Raw genomic sequence first — 22,390 nt, 5'->3', positions numbered from 1 at the left:
ACAAACACGAATCAGGAAATACTATTTCAAAAATAAGCAAAATTCTTTACGACTACTTTGCAGATGACGTGCTGTCAAAACGATAAAAAGACATAAAAACAAATCATCTGAACAAATAAAGTAATTCAAAGAGAGCAATCGAAACAAATTAATCAAAATACCTAAGCTATAGTTTTTTGACCAAAATATAAAAATAGTCATGAAATTTGTGTGGTATTTTACAGAAATAAATCGAGATCCAGAGAAGATAGCATACATACGTCGAAACATGGCTGGGTAAATAGAAGAGGCACATTTTGTTTTGCATAAGGCGAGTTTAAGATAAAAAAAAATCAATTCTCAACCATGGGAAGAACGTCAAATGGATCTTCAAAACCAAACAATATGATTCCATATGAACTCAGGATACATACCGTCGAAGAGTTTGACACCCTTGACAACATTATGGACAGTATGCGAAGGAGGATTGAAGCACGTTACGATGCGTGGGGTCGAGTAATTCGGTAATCAGTGTTACTTAGTAGCAAATGGTTTATCGTGCAAACCCGTAATAACTGACCTTTAGCTCCAACGACAAACACTAATTGCAAAAACTGTGGCCACAAAGATGATAAATAACCTGCATGCATTTTACAATAGTGGATATAATCGAGCTCGTGTTTAGTTCATACCTGCATGTCATCTGTAATTGCGCGCCAGTCTGGCGAGATGTAAGTCCCCGAACTTATGAGCTACATAGTAAAAAATAAGAAAAAAAATAGCAGCGAAGTTCAAGGAACACTATTACGTAACAGCGTAACACGATGTACTGCGAAAGATGTCCGTCGATTAGTGATTTGGAATCTCTCTGCATTAACGAACCACAGTCGACGTGCAGCAAACAATTAGCCCCATTTACATACGTGAACAAATAACGACTGTTAACGTACTTAATGCAAACGCCACGCATTAATGATATTGTAATGACATGTGGAAAACATGTTTGTCTGGAAAACTGCACTAACTCTACACTTTTACGATGCAGATGTTCTCTAACTATTCAGGCGAGGCTGTTTTTCATTTCTGAAGGCTAACATCATTAATATACATACCGTCGATATTTTCATGAATGCTAATACAACAGATTCCTTAACTAATAGTTTACCCGGTGATTTTGAAGGTACTAACAATTTTTTGACAGTGCTACATAAGGTGTTATGATCGCGAGACTCAAGAGTAACTGCCAGTCATTCTGGTCTCTACGTTGTTCACCTATCGGAAATCACGTCATATAACATTTCTTGAGGCTGGTGATGCTACGTGCATGACTACATCTTGTGGGTATGAACAATCATGCATGGGCTTGAGGGTATCGACCTAACCAGCTCCCCAAACCTGTTTAGATAGAAATATTGATTGATTGGACTACCACAAAATACTTAGCAGGTGTTTAAACTATAAGATCTGAGCAGATGTGTTCCGATTCAATATGATAAGATTATTGTCCGCTCTAAAAAGAAACAACCATATTACGATAATTGTAACAAAGTGTGTAGTATTCGGAGGAGGAGCTTCTTGAGTAATCTTGAGTTAGGAGCATATCTTTTTGTAAAGTCTTTGATTAAAACTATTCGGAACTACCCACTCATAAACATATTATCTTTGTTATTTTTGCAAGCGGTGCTCTGCAGTGGGTTTTCGCAGCCTATTTTTGGAATACCGTGTTACACATTCCGTCACTGATAGGTACAACTGCACCTGGAGGTCGCATCTTTGCCGACCTAAATTTAATGCATTCAGCTACTCGTCATGTAAATGGGAGGAAGTATTATAGTCCTGACTCATCTTAGAAAATGTTTTTTGACATTTTCCAGAGTAAGCTATTCTGTGACGCATTATTTCTTTTCTGTAACGTCTTCTACAGAGATTTATGGCGGTTTGGCCTACTGAGTGTCAGTGGACGTCCTTTTTTTATCGAAATAGACTCAATCGCAACGTGCTTCTGCTTCCAGCGAAATGGAGGAGTAATTCTCTTATATCTGGACACGAAGACACGTGCTAGACTCTTCATGCTCTTTCCAGAGTGTGGACGTTCGTGCACTCTTACACTTACGACGAGGCTTTTATCAACACCACAGGGTCTTGCGTCAGCCATCAACCATAAAACACGTGAGAAGTTACAAAAGTGACAGAAGTACTTTAGGCACATATTCATGCGTCATTCCATTTGCAAATTTTTTCTACACCTCAAATCTACACTCCTTGAACCGTCAAAGAACACAGGGTAGTCACTGTGGGGGCTGTGAATCTAGACGTGAGATAACGGTGGATAGAATTTTTGAAGCAGGTTCGTAAGTTCGCTGACTGCGAACAACAAAAACACAGCTTCCAGTCTTGGTCCGTTACACATTTTTGTTCATCCCATAAGGTGCCTAAAAGCCCGACTGTCTGCACTAGGATATTAACTGAGTCTTGCAGCAATAGTTCATGTAGGAACTCTCTTTCCCTGCAGTTCGTTCATATGCACGTAATCAGTAGCCCAAGTGTCTGTCACGTGAGGGGAGGATATTAGTTTGACCGCGGTACTGCTACGAATTTTTCCTTGATAGGTCCTTGTGAGATGGGTATACAGTCAACCTCATATAGACATGAGATCCTTGAACAAGAAGTATTGGCTCCGATTTGGAACAGCCGACATCATTGGCCGAGAGAGTGATGTGTTAGCCATTGCTTCTTCGTACTGACGTTTACTAACATCATATACAGAGGACGACACAGCAACAAGTGGGGATTGTAATCGCAAAAATGCATTAGTTAGCATTTTTATGTGTTATAAAAAAGAGAAGATTATCTTCAAATATCTGCCTACAGACTTTAACAAATTACCAAAGAATATAACTTGCACATTACAGTACCTAAAACTACAGTAACGGCGTTTCAGGGATAAGACCCAGTCTGTTCAAAGGTAATTATCAACAGAAAACCTATAGAACTAATCTCTCGTTTCTGCTATCTAGGAGCAGACATATACTACAATAAAAGGTAAGATATACGAGGAGACACTAAGGTTCAGCGTTTTGAACCGATATGTGGTACTGTAAACATAACGTCGAATAACAAGACAATAAATGACATCAAATCAAAATTTATAATGTAATGCAACACCAGTCTTAACGTACAGGGACGAGTCTCGGGTACCTACACAGAAATACATGGAACAGATCCAAACAACATAAATGAGATTTCTAAGCAAGGGTAAATGACGCTAAAGATTAGACAGAAGTAATGACCTGGCGTAGCTTTCGCATAACTAACAGTCACTATCTATGAAACTTCCTGGCAGATTAAAACTGTGCGCCCGACCGAGACTCGAACTCGGGACCTTTGCCTTTCGCGGGCAAGTGCTCTACCAACTGAGCTACCGAAGCACGACTCACGCCCGGCACTCACAGCTTTACTTCTGCCAGTACCTCGTCTCCTATCTAGGCTGCGGGGCGACTTGTCCGGCGTAGCGGCAATAAACTATACATACAAGCCTTCCTTGTGTATCAGTCTACCTGTTAGTGAAAACAGTCTCGAAATCACAGCAGTAATTCTTGAAATTAGCCATGACAGACAAACAAAAAAATGCAGACGGAACTTGATACACACTGAAGTGACAGAAGTCATGGTATAGCGACGCGCACATATACAGATGGCGGTAGTATCGCGTAAACAAAGTATAAAAGGGCAATGAACAGGCGGAGCTATCATTTGTGCTCAGGTGATTCATGTGAAAAGGTTTCCGAAGTGAGTATGACGGCACAATGGGAATTAACAGGTTTTGAACGCGGAATGATAGTTAGAGTTAGACGCATGGGACATTCCTTTTCGGAAGTCGTTAGGTAATTCAGTATTCCGAGATCCACTGTGTCAAGAGTGTGCCGAGAGTATAAAATTTCAGGCATTACCTCTCAACACGCACAACTCCGTGGCCGACGGCCTTCATTTAACGACACAGAGCAGCGGCGTTCGCGTAAAGTTATCAGTGCTAACAGACATGCAACACTGACTGAAATAACCGCAGAAATCAATGTGGGGCGTACGACGTGCGGCGAAATTTGGTGTTAATGGGCTTTGGCAGCAGACGACGGAAGCGAGTGCTTTTGCTAATGGCACGACATCGCTTGCACCTCCTCTCTTGGACTCGTGACCATTTCTGTTGGAGCCTAGACGACTGAAAAATGAGGTCTGGTCAGATGAATCCCGAGTTCAGTTGGTAAGAGCTGATGGTAGGGTTCGAGTGTGACGCAGACCCCACGAAGCCATGGACCCAAATTGTCAACTAGGCACTGTGCAAGCTAGTGGTGGCTCCATAATGGTGTGGGCTGTGTTAATATGGAATGGACTGGGTCCTCTGGTACAATGGAACCGAACGTTGACAACTTTTAATCGCTTCATGTTATTTCAAAAAACAATAACTCAGATGACAGCATCGCACTATAACCATAATCTCTGAAAGCTATGTATCTATTGTATTTCTTCATTACTTACGCCTTTTGTATCTATTTTACTATGCAAATGTTTTTCAGAACGTAATATTCTCCACATTTACACAGTAAGTTAACACAGCGGCAGTACCTCATATTTTGTTATATTTGTGTATTTCAATGAACAGTTTACTATTTTGCCAATAACCTTATTAAAATGCTGACTGGAAGTATTAAAAAACTGTGCTAATTTGTAAGGGGCCAGTTGTATGTGCGGTGAGCGCACTGGTGCAAGAAAACTGGATTGATTATTTATGGACAAATCTTTATCCATTATTATTGTAAATTATCCGAGTGTAACAGAGTTTTTATAACATTTCTTTATTTAAATATTGTTGCAATATATTAATTTAGTCCAGAAAGTGGTCAAGATGAGTCAAATCATATCTTTAGCATGTAAGAACAGTATATTGTTGGTGGGAATGGCCTCCAGCCACTGGAAAAGCAGACAGTAGCAGAGAACTATAGGAGTCAAGTAGAGACTGGGACATTTGGAGAATAGTTTAAGGGAGTAATTCTGGACAGTTTATGTCGAGTGCTGAAAGGAAAGAAGACAGACCAGCCTATGGTAACATGCTTGATTCAGTCATATAGGTGATTGATTCTGGGTGGTCAACGGCCCTGCAAATTCTAACTTTTGAAGGGACTCTTGACTCATTAGGGGTCTCAGTGTGCTCCGCTTGCATTATGGAACTGAGGATAGACCGTGTATGAGTATCACTTGTGTTAAATTGTAAATCGTCATGTTGAACACTGAACTGTTTTGAGCTGGTGAATATTTTGTGTAATTGTGATGATGAAAGGGACGATATGGACATTGTTTTCGCATATCTTTGAGGACTGTTTAGTTTCTCTTAACGCTCTCAACGTAAATATACTACATTTCACAAGATTATCTTTGTCTGTGTTTTTACTGAATATCGTAGGACCACTTCCCGTTTATATAAAATGTTCTTTCTTGAATAAACATTATTCAACATATTCTGTTGGCTAAATCAATTACTGACGATCAAATAGAACCCCCGTCATTAAATTATTAATTTAACTTTTATTTTGTATTTCTTTGGCATTTATTAACTCGCAGTTTTAGCTAATGCATGGGCTATTTGACTGCAGGACACAACTGCAGCTCATTATTTGCAGCGTATTAGCTGCGGGGCATGAAAGCAGACGTGCGCGGTTCGACTCTACGATTATATCGAGCTACTCTTTTTAAACAGAACTGTGCCTTGCCCAAGTACCTAAAGTACGAGTAATCACAGGTAAACATACAACTGGTTTGCTTGTATGGGGTGCTGGTTTGAAGAGCAACTACACTTAGCAGTAAGCGTTAAAAACTGTCCCACATTCAGGCTTCCTTGTTTTACCTTTAAAAATGCATACCAGAGGATCAAAGTTGCCTTCAGCATAGCAAAAAGTGATAATTTTTATGGTTTCTCCTTTTCTTCAGAAGTTACTTGACACATTGTAGGAGAACCTGTTCCTGCTATAGCTTTGTCTAGCCTAGGATTCATCTGAAAGCCGGTTTCAACCGGCCTAAGCTTATTCAATAAAGAATTTGCTGTTAATGCATCCAGAACTAAAAAAAGCTGCAATTGCTTCTCTATTCATTGCCATAGCCCTGTCAATACAGAGGCCTCGCGACTTTCTCGTCGCTTGATTTGAGTAACGTTTCAGAAAGGACTGTATCCAATCCCAACGAGCCATTTGAATTTCTTCAGAAAATCCATAATGAATCTCATTTCTTTCTGCATACTGGAACATCAGCCTGCGCAGAGTTTCTCCAATTGGTGGAAATCCACACATCTGCAACTTCTGTATGTAGGTGGCCAATAGTTTCTCGTTGTCTTCATCAAGGCTACCTTGAAATAACAGTAATAATAACGTGATAAATATTCGACACTGAGAAATGTTTGCAGATATTGGAAATGTGTAGTTGGAGCACCATAGTTAACCTCGAACAACTTAGTCTTTAAATCGTTAATTTTTAATTTAATAACATATTATGGGTAAAAGGTCTACTCATTCTGCCCCCAATCAAGGAAAACATTACAATTAATATAATACTGCTTACTTTGCAGGCTCATAGCATGCTTCTTTTCATCGTTCTTTTCTCAGATGTCGTTTCAGAGTTCTGTCTGGGAGGCCATATTCTTGGAAAGCTCTAAAACAATTCATTCCACCAATCGTTACGTCTCCATTGTCACTCGTAGTGGTTATTCAGACCACCTACTCCAATTTGATGTTCTTAGACACGTTCGAGGCATTTGCTATGAAAGTGACGTCTGTAAAAGTGAGCAATAAAATTCGTCAGCATAACCTTAACAAAACAGTGGCATCTCTCTTGAGAATCGGGATGAGATATCACTTTCCGTGATTAGCACAATATGTCCACCGCATGGAAACTGTAGACGGCATCATAGCCTACACTACAAAGTAGCCAATGTGAGTTAACGAGCATTTCGCTCTTATTTAAGTATATGGCCGAAAGACTCAGCCTTCAGGAACTGTGAAACGAACTCTGTCGTCCAGGACCAGGTGCCACAAAGGACTCAGAGCCACCACGAGATGGGGAAACTCACAGACGTCTATTGTCTATGAGACCTAAGCGCTGCAGTGTGCGAGTGAGGCAGACGAGAACCTGCATCATAGGGAAACCCAGCAGAAGCCCTTTGTGGCCAAGGAGCCGTAGCAGAGTTAAATATCGCGGGCCTAAGATCGGCCATAAAGGGAAACATTTATGAAAACTACTTAATTCTGTAGTAATGCAGGAAATGAAGCCACAGAAATTTTAATCTGCCATTCTCCATACATTTTCATGGTGATCCCAATAAAACTTGAATATTGATCATATCTATTATAGTTAAGGATTTACTGTTAAAGTGAAATTAACAAGTTTTGTAACAAAGACCCGAATGCTAAAATCTGAACGCATTGGTCGATCTTAACGATCGAAATTTCGTATAGAAGTGCATAATTAAAATGACAAAAGTTTAAATATCAGATCTGTGACTTTATTTGTTTACAAGATGTAATAAATTTAAATGATTAGTATTTTCAGGTAAACATCAGATCATCATTTCCTCCACACAAAACACAATGAACAATGACAGCATGACACCCTCTTGAAACAATAAGTAATAGAATATTTGTTGTAAAGTTTGGTGCATAATAGTTACTTTTGGTCTTTATTTATATATCATAAAGCACATTGCTGCAAGGGTACTGGGCATGACATTCAAAGTTAAGAAGGAAATTGTATTGGTTTTACCTGAAAGAATTTAACGTTTATTGTGTAATGGATATTATCGTTACTTTATTTAGAACGCGAAAGTGGTCAGGCTTTCATTATTTAAATATGTTAAAATGTAAAATAATGTAGAATAAGCTGTAGCCATTGAAATGGACGGCTTCAGGAAAGGGAACTGCCCTAGTCAGTTGAGCGAGGATACTGGTCGCGCGAAACGCGGTCGGGGAAGGGCAGAGACAGTCCTGGTGGAGATGCGAAAGCGGACGGTCGGTCTTTGAGTAGCTAGGAAGTGAAATGACTTAGAAAATTTCTGGTGTGAACTCTAATTTTTCACGAAGATAACGGGGTGGAATATTAGACTTGTATTTCGCGATGAGATTGTGGATGATCGAACTGTGCCAAATGGATATGCGCTCGAGAGTAATAGTAATTCTAAATACGACCGTTTTGGCTATTAGTTTGCTTTCTGAATAAACAGTATTCTAACCAAAGCGCAACTGTGTGGCCTACATCATTTATGGGTCGTTAATTTAGTTCCCGATATTATTATTACTGTTACTATATGTTACATTAACTTTGTATTTCGCAAACTTGCCATTAGCCATACAATTTATCCAAAGGGTCGTAAGTGTCTAATTTAGGGCGTGTAATGGGACACGTGTGGTTCAACCCCTAGACGAGTTTGAGAGAAGACATTTCGGGGAAGAGGAACCCCATGTGAACCCGAACATATTTGGGATGTTATATAGTGGGAATTAGTTAAGTTCGGTGGCAGGAGGAACAAGACTTTTGATCAGGTGATTACAGGGTTATAAATACAAAATCAAATAAGGGTAATGCAGGAGTAGGTTTAATAATGAATAAAATATAGGAGTGCGGGTTAGCTACTACAAACAGCATAGTGAACGCATTATTGTGGCCCAGATAGACACAAAGCCCATGCCTACTACAGTAGTACAAGTTTATATGCCAACTAGCTCTGCAGATGATGAAGAAATTGATGAAATGTATGACGAGATAAAAGAAATTATTCAGGTAGTGAAGGGGGATGAAAATTTAATAGTCATGGGTGACTGGAATTCGTCAGTAGGAAAAGGGAGAGAAGGAAACATAGTAGGTGAATACGGATTGGGGGGAAGAAATGAAAGAGGAAGCCGCCTTATAGAATTTTGCACAGAGCATAGCTAACACTTGGTTCAAGAATCATGAAAGAAGGTTGTATACCTGGAAGAATCCTGGAGATACTAAAAGGTATCAGATAGATTACATAATGGTAAGACAGAGATTTAGGAACCAGGTTTTAAATTGTAAGACATTTCCAGGGCAGATGTGGATTCTGACCACAATCTATTGGTTATGAACTGCAGATTGAAACTGAAGAAACTGCAAAAAGGCGGGAATTTAAGGAGATGGGACTTGGATAAACTGAAAGAACCAGAGGTTGTAGAGAGGAGAGGGAGAGCATTAGGGAACAATTGACAGGAATGGGGGAAAGAAATACAGTAGAAGACGAATGGGTAGCTCTGAGGGATGAAGTAGTGAAGGCAGCAGAGGATGAAGTAGGTAAAAAGATGAGGGCTAATAGAAAAAGCAGTAAATGAAGCAGGCAAAAAGGAATACAAACGTCTCAAAAATGAGATTGACAGGAAGTGCAAAATGGCTAAGCAGGGATGGCTAGAGTACAAATGTAAGGATGTAGAGGCTTGTGTCACTAGGGGTAAGATAGATACTGCCTACAGGAAAATTAAAGAGGCCTTTGGAGAGAAGAGAACCACTTGTATGAATATCAAGAGCTCAGATGGCAACCCAGTTCTAAGCAAAGAAAGGAAGGCAGAAAGGTGGAAGGAGTATATAGAGGGTTTATACAAGGGCGATGTACTTTAGGACAATATTATGGAAATGAAAGAGGATGTAGATGAAGATGAAATGGGAGATAAGATACTGCGTGAAGAGTTTGACAGAGCACTGAAAGACCTGAGTCGAAACAAGGCCCCGGGATTAGACAACATTCCATTAGAACTACTGATGGCCTTGGGAGAGCCAGTAATGACAAAACTCTACCATCTGGTGAGCAAGATGTATGACACGGCGAAATACCCACAGACTTCAAGAAGAATATAATAATTCCAATCCCAAAGAAAGCAGGTGCTGACAGATGTAAAAATTACAGAACTATCAGTTTAATAAGTCACAGCTGCAAAATACTAACGCGAATTCTTTACAGACGAATGGAAAAACTGGTAGAAGCTGACCTCGGGGAGGATCAGTGTGGATTCCGTAGAAATGTTGGAACACGTGAGGCAGTACTAAACTTACGACTTATCTTAGAAGAAAGATTAAGGAAAGGCAAACCTACGTTTCTAGCATTTGTCGACTTAGAGAAAGCTTTTGACAACGCTAACTGGAATACTCTCTTTCAAATTCTGAAGGTGGCAGGGGTAAAATACAGGGAGCGAAAGGCTATTTACAATTTGTACAGAAACCAGATGGCAGTTATAAGAGTCGAGGGGCATGAAAGGGAAGCAGTGGTTGGGAAAGGAGTGAGACAGGGTTGTAGCCTCTCCCCGATGTTATTCAATCTGTATATTGAGCAAGCAGTAAAGGAAACAAAAGAAAAATTCGGAGTAGGTATTAAAATTCATGGAGAAGTAGTAAAAACTTTGAGGTTTGCCGATGACATTGTAATTCTGTCAGAGACAGCAAAGGACTTGGAAGAGCAGTTGAACGGAATGGACAGTGTCTTGAAAGGAGGATATAAGATGAACATCAACAAAAGCAAAACGAGGATAATGGAATGTAGTCAAATTACATCGGGTGATGCTGAGGGGATTAGATTAGGAAATGAGACACTTAAAGTAGTAAAGGAGTTTTGCTATTTAGGGAGTAAAATAACTGATGATGGTCAAAGTAGAGAGGATATAAAATGTAGACTGGCAATGGCAAGGAAATCGTTTCTGAAGAAGAGAAATTTGTTAACATCGAGTATAGATTTAAGTGTCAGGAAGTCGTTTCTGAAAGTATTTGTATGGAGTGTAGCCATGTATGGAAGTGAAACATGGACGATAACCAGTTTGGACAAGAAGAGAATAGAAGCTTTCGAAATGTGGTGCTACAGAAGAATGCTGAAGATAAGGTGGGTAGATCACGTAACTAATGAGGAGGTATTGAATAGGATTGGGGAGAAGAGACGTTTGTGGCACAACTTGACTAGAAGACGGGATCGGTTGGTAGGACATGTTTTGAGGCATCAAGGGATCACAAATTTAGCATTGGAGGGCAGCGTGGAGGGTAAAAATCGTAGAGGGAGACCAAGAGATCAATACACTAAGCAGATTCAGATGGATGTAGGTTGCAGTAAGTACTGGGAGATGAAGAAGCTTGCACAGGATAGAGTAGCATGGAGAGCTGCATCAAACCAGTCTCAGGACCGAAGACCACAACAACAACAGCTCGCAATATGATCATCATCTCTGACATTTTCTTCTTGTACTTTATACATACGCTCTTAAGCACTTGTAAATATCTGTGCGACGTCCGCTTTAGTTCTTACCTTGTACTTATTGGATTAAAAGAGGAGGAACAATAAACACAGTGACATACGTAGAGCTGCCCTTCCGTCACCCTATAGTTAGGTCGGTATTAGACTATAATATTTCTGTGAAAAGGAAATATGATCAAATATTCGTCAAATTTCTTTCACAAAGATCTTCGAAGTCGCACTAAAAGGGAGTATTACGCTGTCATCATATTTTTCGTCAAAATTCAAGATGGCGCATCGACTTGTTGTTATTCGTTGCAGTTACTTGTACCACAGTTGCCAAAAAAAGGGAGCATACTTGGATGAAGCCGTGAGTATTATTATGTCGTGATAGTAAAAGCAGTCAGCAAAATTTGTTACGAGAGCTTCAAGTGAAGGACTTGAAGTCTAATACAAATTACTTTCGAACGGATGAGACAGCATTGCAGTATTTACTCAGCAAAGAGGCTTCTCCATCCGGTCTGCCGAGCGTTGTTGGTAAGCGGGGTTCACTCAGCCCTTGTGAGGCAAACTGAGTGGCTACTTGACTGAGAAGTAGCGGCTCCGGTCTCGGAAACTGACATACGGCCGGGAGAGCGGAGTGCTGACCACATGCCCCTCCATATCCGCATCGAGTGACGCCTGTGGTCTGAGGATGACACGGCGCCCGGTCGGTCCCGTTGGGCCTTCATGGTCTGTTCGGGAGGAGTTTAAAGTGGATTTTCATATTACAAAACAAGATACTCTCTTGAGAAATGCTGCTTGTACAGTAGACAGGCTCAGCAAATCACTGCTATTTGTTGGTACAGGAGACAGCTACTGTAATTTACAATACGGCACTCGAATATCACAGTGCACAGTAACAAAAATAATTCCAGAAATGTATGAAGCGAATTATAAAGCACTGAAGATAAATAAATGTTTAGTACACTATATGGGCAGTAATACTTATTTTTATTTTTGAATAATTTAATTAATTGAATTAGCGTTCCAACTACTACAAAATTAATAAAAAGTACGAAACGGATGAATCACTTTTAACTTGTGGTATTCAGAGTTAAAATACAGACAAAGTAGAACGTAAAGCTATGAAAAAAATTTATTTTAGATTGTGATCACCTTCTCTATTCTGGTTTGCTGAAAACTGTCTGGATGTTCCCAGATGTAGAGGTGAATGGCTGTAGCTCCGATTGTGGGTATGAAGGCGCCTGCAGCATATTCCACCTGCTCATCAGCATACGATTAATATTATGCATTGTGCCGCTTGCTCACCCCCTACCACAGTCGAAGAAAACTTATTAAAAAGAATCGAAGGAACACACCAACTTCGAAGTCATGTTTGTAAGCATCGAGGTCTACAGGTTTTGTCCACAGCGAGGCTCTAAATTTATACATATTTCTTTAAGGAAAGGCGAGATTTGTCAGAGTTCTCTATTACACTCTCAAGCTTATTTGACATAAATATTTGACGTATCAACTTTGACAAAGAAATATGATAGTCTAATACCGGCCTTAGCGCGTGTCCTACATAGTGGTGTCACCATCTGTCACCACCTTTCGGAAATGATAACTTAAGGCAACTCGCTCCGATAGGCATCTCATCCGATCCATTCTATGCAGTGTTAATTTAATGTTCTTCGACGTTTCTAGTTTCGGCATTGTATTGTAGTTTCGCGTCTAACAAATGAATTTAAAAATTCTATAGCACAATTGTCCGTTGAAATAGCTGGCGTATGAGTGTGAAGTCTTCTAGTACCACTTTCACAGAACTCTCGAACAGCCCATTATCAGTTAGCTTATCGCTTCTTAGCCTGAAAATTTCGCATCTAAATCTGTACTCAGCAAGCCATATTACGGTATGTTGTGAATAGTATTTTGGGTGCCACTATCATTTGTCCCCTACTCTGTTCCAATCACGAATATTGTTGCAGGAAGAGCTGAATGCTCGTTATGAGCTTCAGTTTCTCTGGTTTTACCCTCATCGGCATTCCGCAGTCGTATTTAGATGAAGATATAATGTTTTCCGTCTGTTTACCAGACAAATACTCTTTGAGATCTAACTGTACGTGAAATTGAATGTAAAAAATTGGATTCACGAGAAGCTCCTTTTTAATAAACATGCAATGAAGCGCCAGAGAAACTGGTATGGCATGCGTATTCAAATACAGAGATATGTAAACGGACAGAAGACAAGTGTCTGGCGCAGTTATCAAATCGGTTACTGCTGCTTCAACGGCAGATTATCAAGATTTAAGTGATTGAACATGGTGTTATAGTAGGCGCATGAGCGATGGGGCACAGCATTTGCGAGGGAGCGAAAAAGTGGGGATTTTCCAGTACGACAACTTCACGAGTGCACCGTAAATATCAGGAATCCAGTAAAACATCGAATCTCCGACATCGGTGCGGCCGGAAAAAGACCCTGCAAAAACGGGAAGAACGACGACGACTGAAGATAATCATTCAACATTACAGTAGCGCAACCCTGCTGCAAATTGCTGCAGATTTCAATACTGGGCCATCAACAAGTGTCAACGTGCGAACTATTGAACGGAACATCGTCGATACGGGATTTCGGAGCCGAAGACCGACTCGTGTACTCTTGATGTCTGCAAGACACAAAGCTTTACGTGTCACCTGGGCCCATCAACAGCGGCATTGGACTGTTGATGACGGAAACATGTTGCCCGGTCGGGCAAGTCTCGTTTCAAATTTTATGTACCATATGGACGTGTACGGGTACGGAGACAACCTCGTGTATCCATGACCCTGCATGTCAGCAGGGACTTTTGAAGCTGGTGGTGGAGGCTCTGTAACGGTGTGGGGTGTGTGCAGTTGGAGTGATATGGGACCCCTGACAGGTGACACGTACGTAAGCATCCAGTCTGATCACCTGCATCCATTTATGTCCATTGTGCATTCAGATGGACTTGGGCAATTCCAGCTGGACGTGCGACACCCCACACGTCCAGAATTGCTTCAGAGTGGCTCCAGGAATACTCTTCTGATTTTGAACACTTCCGGTGGCCACCAAACTCTCCCGGTCATGAATGTTATTGAGCATATCTGGGATGCCTTGCAACGTGCTGTTCAGAAGGGATCTCCACCTCCTCGTACTCTCACTGATTTATGGATACCCCTGCAGGATTCATGGTGTCAATTCCCTCCAGCGCTACTTCAGACATTAGCCGAATCCATGCCAAGTCATGTAGCAGCACTTTTGCGTGACCCCTGGAGCCCTACACGATATTAGGCAGGTGTACCTACTTCTTTGGCACTTCAGTGTATTTTCGTGGTATCGTCAGATATATACTGAGTAAATGTGACAGTCGAAATGAAAAACATCTAGGAACTTCTGCGAAAGTTACGTAGACCGAGAAGTCTAATTATAAATAATGAGGTGACATATTTCAAAAGCCAGGGTTAGCATTGGTCCAATCGGTTCGAAACAAAATAGAGTGTTCCATAGCACTGGTCCCCTCTCATTTCATTGCTCTTCATACCACAGGGGTCGCAGGAGGAATGGTCAACATTCAGGGATATGACAGGAGCGCTCATTCGAGGTAAAACTCGCATATGGACATATGTCCTATCCTGAATGGTTAACGAGATAGAACACATTTAATGTATATTTGTTTTGGGTTAGTGGCGAGCACGTACATGTCTTACCTACCCAACCTATGAGACGTTCTATTCTAGCCCAACCGACCTCCTTGTTTCAGCCTCTTTGCTCGGCATGTCTTTCTGCCATTAAACTAGCCCGTTGAAGACTAATGACCTCAGCAGTTGAGTCCCATAGTGCTCAGAGCCATTTTAGCCCGTTGAATGTGCAGTTGTTCGTGATGTGCTGTGATGAAATACTGCGAGGGATTGAGAGTATAACAAGAGAGAAGCCTTTATTAACAGTATCTGTACACGGGCTGACTAAAATGCGACACATCTATACTAACGAAGAATATGCAGACAAGATATACACTCCTGAAAATTGAAATGTGAACACCGTGAATTCATTGTCCCAGGAAGGGGAAACTTTATTGACACATTCCTGGGGTCAGATACATCACATGATCACACTGACAGAACCACAGGCACATAGACACAGGCAACAGAGCATGCACAATGTCGGCACTAGTACAGTGTATATCCACCTTTCGCAGCAATGCAGGCTGCTATTCTCCCATGGAGACGATCGTAGAGATGCTGGATGTAGTCCTGTGGAACGGCTTGCCATGCCATTTCCACCTGGCGCCTCAGTTGGACCAGCGTTCGTGCTGGACGTGCAGACCGCGTGAGACGACGCTTCATCTAGTCCCAAACATGCTCAATGGGGGACAGATCCGGAGATCTTGCTGGCCAGGGTAGTTGACTTACACCTTCTAGAGCACGTTGGGTGGCACGGGATACATGCGGACGTGCATTGTCCTGTTGGAACAGCAAGTTCCCTTGCCGGTCTAGGAATGGTAGAACGATGGGTTCTATGACGGTTTGGATGTACTGTGCACTATTCAGTGTCCCCTCGACGATCACCAGTGGTGTACGGCCAGTGTAGGAGATCGCTCCCCACACCATGATGCCGGGTGTTGGCCCTGTGTGCCTCGGTCGTATGCAGTCCTGATTGTGGCGCTCACCTGCACGGCGCCAAACACGCATACGACCATCATTGGCACCAAGGCAGAAGCGACTCTCATCGCTGAAGACGACACGTCTCCATTCGTCCCTCCATTCACGCCTGTCGCGACACCACTGGAGGTGGGCTGCACGATGTTGGGGCGTGAGCGGAAGACGGCCTAACGGTGTGCGGGACCGTAGCCCAGCTTCATGGAGACGGTTGCGAATGGTCCTCGCCGATACCCCAGGAGCAACAGTGTCCCTAATTTGCTGGGAAGTGGCGGTGCGGTCCCCTACGGCACTGCGTAGGATCCTACGGTCTTGGGGTGCATCCGTGCGTCGCTGCGGTCCGGTCCCAGGTCGACGGGCACGTGCACCTTCCGCCGACCACTGGCGACAACATCGATGTACTGTGGAGACCTCACGCCCCACGTGTTGAGCAATTCGGCGGTACGTCCACCCGGCCTCCCGCATGCCCACTATACGCCCTCGCTCAAAGTCCGTCAACTGCACATACGGTTCACGTCCACGCTGTCGCGGCATGCTACCAGTGTTAAAGACAGCGATGGAGCTCCGTATGCCACGGCAAACTGGCTGACACTGACGGCGGCGGTGCACAAATGCTGCGCAGCTAGCGCCATTCGACGGCCAACACCGCGGTTCCTGGTGTGTCCGCTGTGCCGTGCGTGTGATCATTGCTTGTACAGCCCTCTCGCAGTGTCCGGAGCAAGTATGGTGGGTCTGACACACCGGTGTCAATGTGTTATTTTTTCCATTTCCAGGAGTGTATGTTTTCGGCTTTGCGATGGCAGCCCTCCTGCTACTGTCGAAGAATACCGTCGACATTTTCTGACACGTCTCATTCCTGATTGTAGACTGTTCACCACAATTTTCTGTACATGGCTTGAAACAGGTATTCTTCTAAGTCCTTATTTTTCTTCTGAACGTTGTAATTAATTAAATTATATATATATATATATATATATATATATATATATATATATATATATATGTGTGTGTGTGTGTGTGTGTGTGTGTGTGTGTGTGTATATAATTATTCATATTTTTTATAATTTTTGTTGAACTGAATTGAGATGGATGGAAATATTTAAAAAATCAGTGAATATATTTAAACCATGACAAGGTGGCATCGGACACACACTTTGAGAATTACGTCGCCGTACGAAGGAGGTTCGAGGGCCACGTTATTTCTGAACTAAAATGAGATAAATACTGAAAATACAGTTTACATATAATGTTGAAATTTCAGGATCATGGATTAAACAAATAATGAAATCACAATAGCGTTAATCGTAACGAAAATTACTGAAGTGCACTATGCTACTTACATTGGGAATACAATATTAATCGCTAGTGATATGTTGATTATCCGCACGTCGGTATCTCGTCCGTGCGCAGTGCAAATTTCCTTATATAATTACTAGTATGCGCGAGTAAGCGTCCTGCAGTACGCAACGACTTTTTATAAGATTAAAGAGTTTAAATTAGAGTGGCCAGTCTAACGCGCGAGGCTCTCCCTCGACTCCATTCCAGAACAGATAACAGAAGAAGTAATTAACGAAAGACTAGACATTCTTTCTGTGTCTCACCAGCGATCACATGCGACCGCGCACAAGATAACTTGCATTGGCTTTCATGCTTTATTAAACAGGGTTCTCTGATTAAGAAAGCCGGCCGAAGTGGCCGTGCGGCTAAAGGCGCTGCAGTCTGGAACCGCAAGACCGCTACGGTCGCAGGTTCGAATCCCGCCTCGGGCGTGGACGTTTGTGATGTCCTTAGGTTAGTTAGGTTTAACTAGTTCTAAGTTCTAGGGGACTAATGACCTCAGCAGTTGAGTCCCATAGTGCTCAGAGCCATTTTTTCTGATTAATAAAAAATAGATTTACATGCTATGGCTAAATATGTGGCTTTAAACCGCCCCCAAAGTTACGAGGCAAAAGATCGCATCTTTAGACAAGAAACTTCCTAAGTGGGATGACAAAAAAAAAAAAAAAAAAAAAAAAAAAAAAAAAAAAAAAAAAAAACAAATAATAAATACTTACACAATTCCTTAAACATAACAACATATACAGATACATCATGATTGCATTTATTTACATTTTGATAAATCAAGTTCTTAGCCGGTCTTTAAGTTGCCGAATTATGTCCCTTTGTTGACCATAGTCTGTTATTGTAGTCCGCGAGCATGCGCTTCACTGTAGGTTGCTGCCGCGCCGCGATCGTTGCTAGATACTCCGTCTCGCATAGTTGCCGGTTCCAGTCTCTGTTGCCGCGCGTACATTCTCGGATGTATCTCGTCGTGATAACGTTGATATGACTGCATACCAATGTTCCTTGTAGGTAAGTACTTCATTACTTTGAAAAGAAAATATTTTCCATTGGTTTTCAATGTTCATTGTACTGGTATAGTTTATGATTTATTCATTTCTTGTATCCGTTAGGTTCTTGTGCCGTCAATTTACGTCAGCGGTCAAAGTCCATTTGTCGGTGTTACTGCAGATGTGATACAGGTTTGTATTGTTCATTAAAGTTCATTACAGTGCACCTTTTCCTCGCTTTTGACGAAGGAAATGGTTCATTTTTGTCGTTTGATTGACTATTTTGTCGTTCACAGATCCGGTCGTACATAAGAATTGAAGTACGTAACTACAGGTGTGCCACAAGTGTTTAGTCCCGGAGAAGGCATGGAAATCACTTCCGACGTCACACTGATTCGGTTAGCCAATGTTCTAAGGTTAGTGTTCGTCATACGTTGAATTATTAGCATTTTGAAGTGATCCATAAGTTGCTCCTCCGGTCGCTTGCATGGCATTACATAGTTAGTTTCTCATGTTGATAGTGAGTGCGGGCGAACTCCGACGATAATTGCTCGCGACAGCTTGCGCTCGTCGTCAAACATAATTGGCATAATGTCTTTGTTCGAAGTCGTTTGGACTGCAAATTTCACGGTATCACGTCGTTGTCATTGTTCGCATTCACACACAAGACCTAACAACGCACTTGTTCATACACGCGAATAACTTCACACGTAAACACACTGATCACATTGTGTTTGAGGACATTTATATATTCTGGTCCTTTTCTACACTCTTGTCCTTATTTACAGGTATAGATCAATACATTGATATGGAAATAAAATTAAGTATACAATAACAACTATATTTCTCACTCATTCATGGAGGGTTTCATGTTAGACATGTACAGTATTATTCACATTTCTCCTTCTGTTGTGATCTAGTTTTCACAACTAAATAACATAATGAAATAAGTATCCTTGGTCAACAGGGTATGGAAAGAATTGTTTGCAAATCAAAAAGTCAACAAATATATACAAGTTTAAATTCACCTGAAAATTGAGAATATAAGACAAAATACATCATAACTAGAGCACTGGACCCTGAGGCGCTTATTAAACACAAATGTTACCGCGTAACGAAAAGGAAATTTATTCAGTAAATCTTAATCCAAGGTAACCAAGCAGTTAATAGGCCACTGTGTTTGCGTCACTCAGTGTCGTGTGTCTTTGTCTCAAATCGCTCTGCTCGAGAATTTCTATTTGTTCCGCAGGCGTGCGTGTGAATCGGTGTCACAATCTACACATCGTACTGCAAACTTCTTTAGTAGATGTGCCTTGCACAATCATATATACTTAATAACAAATAATATCAATTACCTTCTATCTTAATGACTATAATATTCAGCATCAGCTTTCCGCAATTATGTCTTCTTTCTTCAGTCAGGTACATAAATATTACTTAATTAATATTAGTTTCCTCCGCCTGTCATCATTCAGTGCATTCCCTTAAAACTACTAGTTACGTATAGTTATGTTGTGTTGCACTTTTTAATGTCTTTATGCGGATATAATTCTACAATCTTGTCATTTCTCCTGTTCTTTAGTAAGTACGCTCCTGGATGCGGTATACCGTGGATTATGTATGGACCGTCGTAGAGAAGTCTCCACTTAGCATTCCTATCCATCAGAGCTGAGGATTTGTGGTGAGTACGCAAAAGTACAAGTTCACCTTGCTTGTAGTTTAGTCTTTTCTTAGTTTGTTTACTGTAGTGTCCTTTTCTTATCTTACTTTCCCTTACAATGTAATATAGATTTCTCTTAGCTTGTCTTCTAGTGGGATTTCTTCGTGTTTCAACTTCGGTATTGGATTACTCCATTCATTTCTTTCTGCTATGTTAAACATGATTTCCATAGGTGTATAGGTAGTGCCATATATGTTTAGATTATTGTGCACCTCCTCAAATGAGTTCAATAGGCTTACCCATTTGGTTTTGCTTATTTGGTACGTAAGTCCTGATAAACCGATTGAGTTCCCTAAATACTCTTGCTGCTGGGTTACCTTGTGGTGCAAATTTACTAATGAATATGGGTTGTATGTTGTTGTCAGATAAAAATTTCCTCCAACGAAATCCTGTATAGTATGTGGCATTGTCTGATAGGATTTTAACAGGTTTTCCTACATGTGGTATGTAATCGTTCTTAAATCTCCTGATAATGGCATTTGCTGTTGCAGATTTCAGTGCAAATAATTTTACATGTTTGCTAAAAACATCATAAAATAAAAGTATATATTTTGCTCCTCCAGAGCTTGTAGGATGAGGTCCAGATATGTCAGTACTAATTATTTCCAATGGTTTGGTTGGCAGTATTGAATGTAGTTCTGTTCAATGTGACTGGTTACTTGCTTTTGCTTTCTGACATATGGTACAAGTTTTGAGTGTGTTATATACTTTTCTCCTCATGTTTGTGAAGTAACAGCATGAGCTTAAATTAGAAAAACATTTCTGAGATCCATAATGACCAAAGAGAAAATGTGTATGTCAAATAAGATATCCTTCATATTCCTGGGAAATACAAACGCGCCAGTTTTTACTCAAAATGTGTCTTCTGCAAAATAATACTTCTCTATCTAGTTTATATCTACTACACTGTGTGTGCTGAGGCTGATCTGTGATAACTTACCTAATGTTTGACCAGGGAGGGTCTGCCATCTGTAGTGTTTCCATGTTTGTACCCATGTCTTTGTAATACTGAGTATAATTGCTATTCTGCATTAGCAAAATTCTGTAATGATGGAGGTTCTCTGGTTGTGTTGTATCCTTACTTAATCCTTGTGGAAGTCGTGATAGTGTGTCTGCTATGACATTATCTGTACCTTTAATGTGAATTATTTGAAATGAGTATCCTTGAAGGGAAATCGCCCACCTGACTAATCTGAGGTGTAATAATTTACGTGATATAAGAATTGTCAACGCATGATGATCTGTGTGTACCCTTCTGTGCTTGCCAAAAATATAATAGTTAAATTTCTTGAAACCCCAGACTGTGGCTAATGTTTCTAGTTCTGTAGTTGTGTAAGATCTTTCACATTCGGTCAAAGTTCTGCTGGTAAATCCTATAAGTCTAACTTCTTCCTTACTATCTTTATTTACAACTTGGAAAAGACATTCTCCTAAACCTTAGTTGGAAGCATCACAAGCTAAACAGAATTCTGAGCTAAAATCTGGATGGCATAATATGTCTGCATTCATTAGTGCATGTTTAATTTTTTTAAAGCCTTCCTGACACTCCTTACTCCAATGCCAAGTCTGGTTTTTCTTAAGTAGTTTGAGTAGATGTGGGTTGTTTAGAAGTGGGTGAGGTAACATTTTTCTAAAAAGTGAGGTAAAAACCCAATTAGTGACCTTAGTTGTTTCTTTGTTCTAGGTGCTGGGAGATTCTTCAGTGCATCCAGCTTCATGGGATCTGGCCTTATGCCTTGTGCATTTATTATATGTCCTAGAAATTTTATTTGTTCACAAGTAAACTTAGACTTAAATAGATTCACTGTAACACCACATTCCATAAATCTGTTTAATAGCTTGTTAAGAATGTATGAATGCTCTTCCCATGTGTGGGTGGCTATCAAAAGATCATCCACGTAGTGTGTGACAGAATGTTTTAAGTCTTCATTCAGTACCGTCTCTAAGACTGAGATGAAAACACCAGAGCTGAAATTCGAGCCAAAAGGCAGTACACAAAATTAATAACTCTTTCCATTAAACGAAAAAGCTGTGTATTTTCTACACTGAGGTTCCAGTCTTGTTTGCCAGAAGGAATTGACCAAATCTAAGGAACTAAAATATCTTGCATCTAGAAATTTCTGCAGTTGCTCTTCAAGGTTCTGAGGCTTAGTTCTAACAGGGAGTATAATCTGGTTTATTGCCCTAGCATCTAACACAAGTCTAATGCTACCACTAATAGTGGACTGCAATATGAAGATGTGCTGGGCTCAATAATATTCCACTCCAGCATCTGTTTAACTCTTTCCAGACAACTGCTTTCTGTGAGTGTGGTACACTATATGATTTGTGGTAAAATACTGTATGAGGCTTCACTTCAATGTTACAAGAATTCCTGGTCTATTTGAGAAAACACTGGCGTATCTATGCAATAGTTCTGCTAGTTCACTTCGTTCATCCTCAGATAAG

General features: G+C 40.9%; 1 non-coding gene across 1 annotated transcript; it reads right to left on the bottom strand.

The window, feature by feature from the left end:
* Nucleotides 1-3,332: 3,332 nt before the first annotated feature.
* Nucleotides 3,333-3,407, bottom strand: Trnas-cga. Its single transcript has one exon. It is a non-coding gene; the product is annotated as a tRNA-Ser (tRNA).
* Between the last annotated feature and the right edge of the window lie 18,983 nt (nucleotides 3,408-22,390).

This window comes from Schistocerca americana, chromosome 5, assembly GCF_021461395.2.
Source record: "Schistocerca americana isolate TAMUIC-IGC-003095 chromosome 5, iqSchAmer2.1, whole genome shotgun sequence".
Classification (NCBI taxonomy): domain Eukaryota; kingdom Metazoa; phylum Arthropoda; class Insecta; order Orthoptera; family Acrididae; genus Schistocerca; species Schistocerca americana.
The sequence above is the reverse complement of the archived record's forward strand: the minus strand, read 5'-3'. Positions and strand labels throughout refer to the sequence as shown.